The sequence below is a fragment of the Triturus cristatus genome, chromosome 9 (assembly GCF_964204655.1).
Source record: "Triturus cristatus chromosome 9, aTriCri1.1, whole genome shotgun sequence".
Taxonomy (NCBI): domain Eukaryota; kingdom Metazoa; phylum Chordata; class Amphibia; order Caudata; family Salamandridae; genus Triturus; species Triturus cristatus.
The window spans coordinates 273,310,460-273,322,571 of record NC_140592.1 but is presented as its reverse complement, the minus strand read 5'-3'; the positions used below and the strand labels follow the sequence as shown (position 1 = coordinate 273,322,571).

Below are 12,112 nucleotides of genomic sequence, written 5' to 3'. Positions count from 1 at the left end.
ACTTTAAAGACTGGTATAAATATTGTGCATTCTGAGCTACTCTTCAATAAACTCCTGGACCTGTGGGAGACTTCAAAAGGACTGCCTTGTACTCCAGAGGAGTTCCCTTCAGCTTGAGGCCGGCATTGTTCCTCAGAGGAATGCCCTGCTGCTACCAGAGGACCACCTTGCTGCTTGAAGCCTGATTTGTTCTTCTGATGCCTTCCTTGCTACTTGAAGGAGAAAGGACCATCTCCTTAAACCTAAGATTACCTGAGTGACTCCAAGGACTAGCTGGCTAGCCTCCTGTGTGAGCTACAGGGACATAAGTTCCAGAGACATTGAACCCTGAACCTTGCCTCTGCTGGAGTGAGTTCTAACTCCCCAAGTGGTGCCCCCTAGGTCCCGGACCCTTGAAAGTGGAGTTAGAGTTGCTCTTCTGCCTAACCCTAAAATTTGTTACTTAGAAGGTTTTTCACTAAAAGTGCCCTGAGAACCAAAAGAAGACATGAACCTACCAGTCAGCTGATCCGCCCAAGGTGCATCGCCGGTCGGCCTGACTTCACGGTAGCTCCTGCTACATTCTTCCCTGCAACAGCAAATCCGGTTAATCGGGACCTCTCGGCAAAGGTATCCGGCCTCGTGGAGCCCTCTTTGGCTACAGCCTGCAGGTTTGTCCCGCTGAAGATTTTTGACTTCCCAAAAAGTAAAAATCTCCTCCTTGGATGCCTTCTGTAGCTTTGCCTGCTGAACTCTGCCTTCTCTTGAACCTTTCTTCAAAATGTCTTCTGAGAGGAGCTGATGTAGCCTTAGTAGCCTTAGTAAACAAGGACACTTGTAGCACAAGGTAGAAAACCTTGTCCTGGGGGTTCTCCTCCTCCTAATTGAAAAATCAATGTTTTCCCTGATGAAAAAAATTAGAGAAGAAATGTAATAGTTAGGAAAAGATCAAGGTGTGTCACAGTAAGAAGTGTCTCCTAATTAAGTTTAAAAATTCAACCATGTGAGAGTATAAATCATTTTGTTAATTTACCATAAATATTTGGCTTGGTTGAGTCCATAGGTTCATATTCATTAAATGTACCTCAGACCATTGTAAAGAGAGAACTCAACATTGCCTGACCTCTTCACAGCCCACACTCTGAGGACCCATCTAACTTTGTCAAAATGAACAGCTGGCAACTAGTCAATGGAAATTGATATAGTGACTGACCGGAACTCTGTAGAAAGAAGATTTGAAGAATACTTGCTCGAAGCCCTAAAACACTAGTGAAGAGAGAACTTTACAAATCAGGCCATTGAATCACAGCTGAAGAATAAAAGCATATATGCGTGTATAGCTATGGGTCGCTCATAGCTCACCAGGCAAGAGTAAGAGCAAAGTGTATGTATTATTGACCCAAATCAGGCTATCAAGTTGCTTCTCCCCAACAGCCTACACTCTTCAAGCAATTTATTTTGAACTATCTAATAATATAACAAATTCTGAAATAATTAAATGGCCAGTTCAGAACTAAAAAACTGACCACAGAGGCATGACACAACGAAACGCACAGTTAAACAGTAATTCAAAACAAAATTTTTGGAGGGTTCACTTATAATTTCACATACACACAGAATTTAGAGAAAGGCAAACCTCCAACCTAGCACTGGCAATTAGTAATTTGCAAATTGAAAATAAGCACAAGGGCAGAGTGCAGAGCCACCATATTGGGTGTGAGCACAGCAGAGTGTCTTTGCAGCTGCGCACATGTGCATCTTAACTGTCCCAGTACAAGTTAACAGACCAAGGACGTACTAAACACTAGGGTCTGGTTGTAGCATGCACATTGGCAAAATCTCTTTGATCCAGCCAGACTGGGCTGCAAATATGGCTTGTCGATGTGACCCAGGATATATGCTAGCTAGGCTGTCCATCTGCTCCTGCCACAAAGGAGCACCAGTAAGCTCCTTGTTAGGTGAGAAACTTGGTACAAGTGGTTCCTCAGATGGTGTAAAGTAAATGGAAGTACTGTCAGATGATCGACGCCTATTGTAGGTAGCAACTGTACAGCAGGCTGGTGAAAGGTACACCAGATAGAAGGGTGGGGTGCCTGCCACACGAACACTGAGCACAAGCACCTGCCTTTGTAGAGATGGGTCTATACTGTATAACGCAAATTATATTTTCACACGTCTACCCAATATACATAATTGAGCGCATTATCTTTTACTGAGTACCATGACAGTAAGGTTATGTGAAATAGCTTATGCTTTATCAGGTGCTATCAATGCTCTCTCTTTAGTGCGGCTGGTATCTCACACCATCAGGAAAGTTTCTACACTACTGTTATCACAAGAAACACGAAATACAAGGATCTCAAGAAAATGAACCTCATGTTAGTATTACTATTACAATTGCATGTTAACAATTTTAATAACTGCCAACTGAAGTTACAGAATCAGAAGATTATCCGAACATCTGGGTAACCACTCGCAACGTCCCGTTTTACCACAAGGGTTGGTGGTACTGGGACTCTACCAATCGAAATATATATTATTTTCAGCTCTACTGTTCGGCCTTTCCATGCCTTAGAAACGTACACAGCTTAGTGAACACTGGGAATATATGTAATTTAAGACAAGCAAAGCTCTACTAACAGAATTTGTATGGACGTTTGCAAATCATGAATCAGCCACTCACTACTGAAGTTACAACATGGCTAACAAATCAACCGGAAACAGAGGACAGTTTCCAGGTTCACGTGATAACAATCAAAAATCTTGCGTAGATTGAGAGCAGCCGAAATAGCATAGGAGAGCAAATGGGAAGCACCCTTTAATTGGGTCTCTAGTTGGCAGAGGTATGCACCCTGTCCAAGTAAGGACCACCAATCTAGTCAGGGTAAGCTAGATACACACTAAAAGATAACTTGTGATCACCCTCTGGTAGCTTGGCATAGAGCAGTCAGGCTTATCTAAAGAGGTATTTTTAAAGTATTTGTGCAACACACACACACATAGTCTGACAATGAAAACACCACAAAAAGACTCTACACAGATTTAGATATCAAATCCAACTTTATCAGTAAAGAGGATTTGTCATTATCATTCCAAAGAAATAAAACATGACACAGCCACTCCTTTCTAATCAGGAATTACAGCTTAAAAGTGTATTACATAGAACGCTGCAGCCAGACTTACCCTGGCCCTCACCAAATGAACCAACTTCGCCCCCCACCTGAGAGACCTCCACTGGCTCCCAGGCCAGAAAAGATGCCAGTTCAGAATCCTCACGCACGCCTAAAAAAGCCCTCCCTTACCTAGGACCGGCCTACCTCAACCATCGTTGATCTTATCTAAAAAAAACAATAACTTCTGCCATAAATTAACTATAACTTGCGCCTCCGCCATGCACAATATTCACATTAATAATTTTACAGCCAATGTTGCAGTGAAATTATCAATATCATAGAAGATGTCATGAGTTATGTAATATGTGGGGTAATTAGCAGTGCACGGCGAGGGCGTGAGTTATAGTTACCTTAGGACACGAGTTATAGCTTCTTGAGATAAGTATAACTATAACTGCTGAATTTCTATGGTATTGTGTGTGCAATTACATGCCCCCTGGAGTTCAACGCCTCCGCCGTGCGCGGACGCTTTCCTTCCCGCTGGAGAGGCGGGAGGCGTTGCAACGATATTCCGAGGGCGGACGCTTTCCTTCCCGCCTCGGGGTACGGATTACTACCCTTGGAACTCTGGGAATCCAAAACCGAGCCATCCTGTGATCCCGGATCAGACCCTTACCGGGGACGCAGGTAAGGAGCGTGAAGTGCGTACTTCAAAACGCTCTTTGAATTCTCGCTCCTAAGTGATTATTAGCGCTAGGCGCTCTATTTGCTCCTTTCGCTAGCGCCCTTTATTAGGTGATTAGGTCTCCTTGCCTTAGAGGTAGTGACTGGATATACGGCACAGTAATAAACAAGCAACACGCAGGCTGTGGTGTTAACAGCCGGGTGACTCAACTGCCGCTAAATCACGTACTTCTTTGGGGCTCAAGACACTCGCTATTTCCTGACCCTTGGCACAAAGAACCCTTTGAAGAGAGTGGATTCCATTACACCCTTGCTACCAATATTCAGGTTCCATGTGAGTGTACTCAATTATCCCTGCATGTATATTCTTACCCTTGTTTCGCGACCTTGTTTAATATTGATCCATTTAATTTATCCATTCACAGTCTGATCTTCGAAGAAAGGTGCAAAGACCTTCTCCCCACGAAACCACATCCGTCCACGGCTGTTTTCTCTCTTCCCTGTTCCCCGGGGTGCTGCCTTCCATACGAGTGCAAGCTGTTTGGTGGGAGGTAGGATCTGGGCGAATAGGGAGGCCTCTCTACATGTTGTCGTCCCCGCTGGCTGTTCGAAAAGGTTAGTGGCCTGCCCGTTTGTCTTGCGCTGCTGACAACCTGACAGATTGTCAAGCCCAAGTTAAAAAGATCGGCCTGGACGATGGATACCAACGTGGTCTTATCATCCCTGCTGGAGAGTCTTACGGCCCTGCAGCAGGAAGTGCAGACCTCCAGGTTAGAAAACCAGGAACTTAAAAAGGAAATGAGCACCTTGCGTAGAGAGGTGGCGGGACTGTCACGTAGGGGCACTGGGACAGGTTCCTATATTAGAGAAGCCACCCTTCCTCCCCCAGGGCCAGTAGTTCCCCCACCGGCACCAGTCACTACACGTGAGGGTGGGTTTTATGTAGTACCTCCTGTTCCAACATCTTCCTCAGGCCCAAACCCTACGGTACACGTGATCCAAAACACAGGGATTCCGCTGGCCCCTCCCGAACGATTCCACGGAGACCCTAAGAAGTTTGAAACCTACCTCAATCAATGCAGGCTCCACTTCCTGTGTAAACCGACAGTATTTCAGAGTGATGTTGCGAAAACCGCATTCATGATGTCATACATGGGAGGCAATGCTGCCAGTTGGACCATACCGTTGATGGAAAGAAACGATCCTGTGTTGCATTCATTCCCTGACTTTTGTGTGGCAATGAGGAAATTGTTCGACCGCAAATCTCACATGCTATCCTTAGACCGAGAATTACTGACCCTTCGACAAGGATCCCAGGATTTGTTGTCGTATATAACCTCGTTCAACCGGCTGGTGGTGGAAACCGACTGGCCCCAGGATAAAAGAACAACTCTGTTTTATCAGGGTTTGAGGGGTGAGCTAAAGGACGTGCTAGCTCAATTGGTGCAGTTGCCTCCAACGTGTGAGGAGATGATAGACCTTACCGTCAAGTTAGATCACCGGTTGCAGGAAAGGAAAGGAGGCAAGAGTAGAGGTGAACCAAGGGGGTGGTATCCAAAACCGAAACAGTTCCCGGAAGAACACCCTAAACCTGTGGAAGGGGCAGAACCGATGCAAATTGGAGGCATTCGAGGACCCCTCACTACCGAGGAAAAGGAAAAAAGACGCAAGATTAAATTGTGTTTATATTGCGGTAAAGGTGGGCACTTCATCCGAGAATGCAGGACCAGAGCGCTACTGCCAGAGCGTACGGCTTCTACGAGATGACAAGCAGTGATGGGGACACAAGAATCGGTGGAAAACTGAAGAGCCCGAGTCAGAGGGAGATGACTGGGTCGGGCGAACAAAGAACGTCGATCTCTTCAGTTCTGGCTAACACCCTGCAACCAGCGGTGGCTCATCTCTGTGTTAATGTTACTCTGTGGGTAGATACGGAAAACCCACGCGAAGTGGATGCACTGTTAGATTCGGGCGCAACAGGGAATTACATGGATCGGGGGTATGCCTTGACCATCGGAGTTCCTTGGGAAATGAAGATAAAACCCGAATACGTGAAGGCGGTAGACGGATTTGCACTGACCTCGGGGCCAGTCACTTCACATACTATTCCCTTGTTAATGCATTTCAACGCATGGCACCAGGAATACATCCAGTTCGATCTTATAGATGCACCACAATTTCGCCTCATCCTCGGCATGCTATGGCTGACACTCCATGATCCCACAGTGCGATGGGCGGCAAGGACGATTGCCCTAGAGTCCACGTACTGCACCAAGAACTGCCATAAAGATCCAACCTCTCAGGACAAATCCTTGAATCCCCAAGCCTGTCTACTGGCCATAGCTAATGCACAAGTGCTGGACTCTGACACCCGAACACTACCACAGGAGTATGAAGAATACCAACCCCTCTTCGATAAGCAGAAGGCTACGCGGCTTCCTCCTCACCGGGTATACGATTGCCGCATTGAATTGGTACCGGGAGCGGACATTCCCTGTAGTAGAGTGTATGCACTCACGGAACCAGAGACACTTTACCTGAAAAACTACCTGGAGGAGAACCTAGCTTCTGGCTTTATCGTTCCGTCCTCTTCGCCGGCCTCTTCCCCACTTTTCTTCATACCGAAGAAAGACTGTGACGAGCTTCGACCCAGCATAGATTATCGAGCTATTAATAGCATAACCATGAAGAACAGATACCCACTACCGCTGATTCCGGTTCTACTGGATCAACTCAAAGGAGCCCGTTATTTTACAAAGTTGGATCTCAGAGGCGCATATCACCTAGTCAGAGTCAAAAGTGGGGATGAATGGAAGACAGCCTTCCGGACGAAGTTTGGACTTTTTGAATATAGGGTAATACCCTTTGGGCTCTGCAACGCCCCGGCAGCCTTCCAATAGTTTATGGACGAAGTGTTGAGAGGATTACTAGATACCATCTGCGTGGTGTACATAGATGACATTCTCATTTATTCCTCTTGTCTACAAGACCATGTGAACCAAGTGAAAGAAGTCCTCAACAGACTACATCATCACGAGCTATACGCAAAACTGGAGAAATGCTTCTTCCATGTCCAAGAGGTTGCCTTTTTGGGGTATATTTTCAACGCCCAGGGCTTCCAAATGGAAACCGGAAAAATCAAGGCCATCACCCAGTGGCAAACCCCCCAACATGTGAAGTCCATGCAAGGCTTTTTAGGGTTTGCCAATTATTACAGGCGTTTCATTAAGGATTTCTCTAAGATAATACACCCGATTTCATGTCTCTTGAGAAAAAACACGCCTTTCCTTTGGAGCGAGGAGGCTGAACGTTCATTCCAGCTGCTAAAAACTCGATTCACACAAGCCCCCATCCTTAGACATCCAGACACGCAACTCCCTTTCATAGTCGAGACAGATGCCTCTCATCACGCGCTAGGAGGAGTGTTGTCCCAAAGACATCCTAAAACTGGACAAATACATCCTGTGGCGTCTTTCTCGAAGAAACTCACCCCTAGCGAAGTGAATTACTCTATCGCCGACAAGGAGTTGCTGGCGATAAAAAAGGCTTGCGAGGAATGGAGACACTACCTTTTGGGGGCCCATCATACAGTCGAAATTTATACTGATCACCGTAATCTACTGTTCTTGAAAACAGCCAAGGCCCTCACCCCTCGCCAGTTGCGATGGACTCTTTTCTTCTCAGACTACGACTTTGTAATAAAGTACCGCCCGGGGCCTCAAAACGGCAAGGCAGATGCCCTTTCCCGTAGTATGGCTACTGAGAACGAAATGCCCTTGGACGGACCAGAAACTCCCTTGATACTGGCAGAAGGAGTATTCAGGAATCAGTCCATAGCGCTATTAACATCAACGGACTTTGTGGAAGACGTCAGGTCTGCATTAACAGGAATGGATGCACAATCCTGGCTTAAAGAAAACCCCGACCATAGGACCATGAACCTTGGGTTACTATATCATTAGCATGCCTTATATGTGCCCATCCCTGACCTACAACTCCAGGTACTAAAGTGGGGACATGATTCTAGGTTAGGAGGACATCTAGGGATCCGCAAGACGATCTCCTGTGTTGAGCGAGCCTTCTGGTGGAAGTCGCTGAAGGAAGACACCAAGGAACACGTACAAGGCTGTTCTGTGTGTGCGCAAGGAAAGGCTAAGTATGAAAAACCAACAAGAATGCTTCACCCTATACCTATCCCTCCTAGACCATGGCATACAGTGTCCATGGACTTTATTGTGGAAATGCCACCATGCCAGGGGTACACAACGATTCTAGTCATCGTGGACAATTTGACAAAAATGGGACCTTTCATACCATTGGTAGGACTACCTACATCCTCGGAACTAGCCCTTCTTATCCTACAGCACGTAGTGCGACCTCATGGAATTCCCAACGTCCTCATCACAGACCGGGGGGCGCAAATCACTTCCCGTTTCTGGAAGGCCTTGTGTAAGGCTATGGGAATAGAAGCATGCCTTTCTTCCAGTTACCATCAAAAACAGAGCGCCTCAACCAAACTCTGGAACAGTACCTCCGGTGTTTTTCTCTACAAAACACAACCAATTGGGTAACGTTGGTATGGATGGCGGAGTTCGCCTACAATAATGCGGACCAAGCCACGTTGGGGTGCTCCCCGTTCTTTTGTCTCACCGGCCACCACCCAAACATGCTTCCCTTTGAATGGCCGATTTCTACCAACCTTCCTAGCATCCAAGAGCATCATGCACACCTTAAGGCAGTCCTCCTTGATGCCAAACAACATCTCATTACAGTGCAGGCAGCACAGAAACGCTTTGCCGACAAGAAAAGAACACAAGAGCCTGAGTATAAAGTGGGGGACAAGGTATGGCTAGCCACAAAAAATATACACTTAAGGGAGTGGGCAAGTTAAAACCCAAATATATCGGTCCTTACAGCATTGAGAAGGTTATTAACCCTGTTGCCATGAGAATAGCTTTACCCTCGGCATGGCACATTCACCCGGTATTCCATGTGTCCTTGCCACAACCCTGCCCCCCTACAGTGAGACTACCAGACAGACCTCCACCCATAGATATCGAGGGCCAAGAAGAGTATGAGGTCCAACAACTCTTGGACTCCCGACTGGTGCGGGGAAGAGTACAGTATCTAGTAGAATGGAAAGGGTATGGGGTGGAAGACAGGACCTGGGAACCCCTACAGAACCTCCACTGTCCGGACTTGCTAGAACAGTTTCATAGAAACAATCCAGGTAAGCCTGGTCGCCCGCCAGGTCGGCGTTCCTTGAGAGGGGGTTCTGTAGCGATACTCCGTTGTGAAACCCATGCCCCGGTCCGTCCTCAACCCTATAAGACCTTTTGCGCTCATGGACAAAGACGAGAGTGGTGCAAAAGCATGCTGCACTACACCTCCCACAAGGCCATGGGGCTCTGCCAAGATCAACGCGGGAACAGGAAGCATCCCGCCTCACTATAAGCACCGCCTCCACAGAAGGTGAGTGCTTGACAATCCAACCTTGACCCTGACCTGTAGCGGACGCATCTTTGCCGCAGTCGCTGTCGCAGTTGCGTCGTCCTTCAGTTCTGCGGACGCTTTCCTTCCCGCTCAAGACCGGATTACATGCCCCCTGGAGTTCAACGCCTCCGCCGTGCGCGGACGCTTTCCTTCCCGCTGGAGAGGCGGGAGGCGTTGCAACGATATTCCGAGGGCGGACGCTTTCCTTGCCGCCTCGGGGTACGGATTACTACCCTTGGAACTCTGGGAATCCAAAACCAAGCCATCCTGTGATCCCGGATCAGACCCATACCGGGGACGCAGGTAAGGAGCGTGAAGTGCGTACTTCAAAACGCTCTTTGAATTCTCGCTCCTCAGTGATTATTAGCGCTAGGTGCTCTAGTTGCTCCTTTCGCTAGTGCCCTTTATTAGGTGATTAGGTCTCCTTGCCTTAGAGGTAGTGACTGGATATACGGCACCGTAATAAACAAGCAACACGCAGGCTGTGGTGTTAACAGCCGGGTGACCCAACTGCTGCTAAATCACGTACTTCTTTGGGGCTCAAGACACTCGCTATTTCCTGACCCTTGGCACAAAGAACCCTTTGAAGAGAGTGGATTCCATTACACCCTTGCTACCAATATTCAGGTTCCATGGGAGTGTACTCAATTATCCCTGCATGTATATTCTTACCCTTGTTTCACGACCTTGTTTAATATTGATCCATTTCATTTATCCATTCACAGTCTGATCTTCGAAGAAAGGTGCAAAGACCTTCTCCCCACGAAACCACATCCGTCCACGACTGGTTTCTCTCTTCCCTGTTCCCCGGGGTGCTGCCTTCCATACGAGTGCAAGCTGTTCGGTGGGAGGTAGGATCTGGACGAATAGGGAGGCCTCTCTACATGTTGGCGTCCCCGCTGGCTGTTCGAAAAGGTTAGTGGCCTGCCCGTTTGTCTTGCGCTGCTGACAACCTGACAGTAGCTATAGTTAGGACCCAGTTTCCGCAGGAAAATTGTTTTTCGACTTGCTTATGACTTTGGCGCAGTTTGACAAATCTTCACAAAATGTTCCCAAAAAAGTGACCTCCTGATTCTAGTTGTGCATGAAACGTTTTGTGGTGATCAGTAGAGCGGGGGCTGAGAAAAAGCGCAGCAAAAAAAGTGCGTTTCCCATGTTTATTTTCATAGACATTTTAGACACAACTATACCCCAGACCGCTGGACGGAATTACACCAAATTTGGCAGAAAGGTAGCCCTTGATCCAGAAAGAACGCTTTTCGTGATTTGGTTTAAATCCATTCAGTAGTTTTTGAGATATTAAAAGAAAAACAAATTTGTAGATCTAGAGAAGCGAACCATCCGAAATTAGGAAATACAGTTTTTTTCAAATTCATTAAAAAAACAAAGGATACAGGAATGTTATAGTTAGGAAATAGCATTAAAAACATAGAAATTCACTGAAAGAAATAAAGGTTACAGAGACGTTAAAGTAAGGTTCACATTTTACACACACAAAACAATAGACATTCAGCAGTTATAGTTACCTGAGTTAACTATACCTTATGCCCCCAGAATGAACTGCAATGTCACTGATCATGTTATGAGTGATGTAATATGTGAGGTCATAAGCATTGCAATGCCGGGGTGCAAGTTATAGTTAGCCCAGATTACTTTAACTGCTGAATTTCTATGGATTTGTGTGTGTATAATCTGAGCCTAACTATAACGTCCCTATAAGGGTTGGTTTTTGTTCAGAGTACTTCTAAGGTTTTTTAAAAATTCTATTTTCTAACTATTACCCCTCAGGCCTGGTGCTGGGGTCCCCTAGGTTCCCTGCCGGGGTCAAAAAGCATTTTTTTTCAGTTGTGTGGCATTTATATATTTATATAATCACAGCCACAGGTCACCATCACGCTGTGTCCCAAGGCTGCAGAGGTTTCAGATGTAGGGATTCACCTGGTCCCTCTTCCTCGTCACAATCCTTATAGCAAACAGCAACATAGAGCTCCGCGGAGGCAGCATGGGAGCCGCGACAGCAGGTAGTGAGCGCGCGGGCAGGAGCCACAGCACCAAGCCACACACACACTGACTGGTGCCTGGTAAATGCTGGGAGGCCGCACAAGGTACGGGGAGATGGATGACAGGTGGGGGATCCAACTAGGCCAGTGTGAGGGAGTTGTAAGGGGATGCTAAGGCACACATTGGGGTCAAGGGGTTTCAGGAGCACAAGCAGCGGCAAAGCAGGCCCTTTGCGGGTGGTACCACCTAGAGCTGCCTTTGCTCTTCTCTGTCACCCACTTGAGCTCTTGTGAATAACCCATTGGCTGTGTCTGTGTACAGGTTATCCCCGCAGAGAGGCAGACCCAGGGTGAGGGCTGCTGGTATATCTATACATCCGGTGTTGCGGGTCCCACACGCTAGCCGTGTTTTGTTAAATCCAACAAGCAGAAGAAAGTTGTGGTTGAGGGCCCCGGCCTGGGAAAGGGAGCCGATAGCCTGATGGGTGCTCCTCACGTGGTCTTGGTTGTTGTGGAACAAGTTGAGCAAAGTGTGCGTCCTTGAGATGGGAGGGGTTGGGTACTTCTGGAAGTTTAAAAGGACAGAAACTGGTGTATATGAACACTGATAAACATTGCTCAGTCTGGTTCTCGACGGTCATTAGGGATTAGTATCAGGGACTATGTCAATCTCTACACATAGCTTCACTGGGCAAGTGGTCGTGCTCCATGACATCGTATATCTTCCAAATGGTAAGGTGAGGTGGTAGGGAGCCTTCTTCCATGGTGGGAAGCCAGCGCATGTTCACTATTCAGGTGATTTCAAGCCATTAGTCACTTTTTCCTTAGTTTAAGTGGGGAGGG

At 47.1% G+C, this 12,112-nt stretch overlaps 1 long non-coding RNA gene across 1 annotated transcript in view; it reads right to left on the bottom strand.

The window, feature by feature from the left end:
* Positions 1-12,112, bottom strand: part of LOC146797746 (uncharacterized) — a 1,134,092-nt gene that overhangs the window by 942,302 nt on the left and 179,678 nt on the right. The window contains exon 2 of the long non-coding RNA XR_014969036.1: positions 498-883. This is a non-coding gene — a long non-coding RNA (uncharacterized LOC146797746). The remainder of the gene's footprint in view (positions 1-497; positions 884-12,112) is intronic.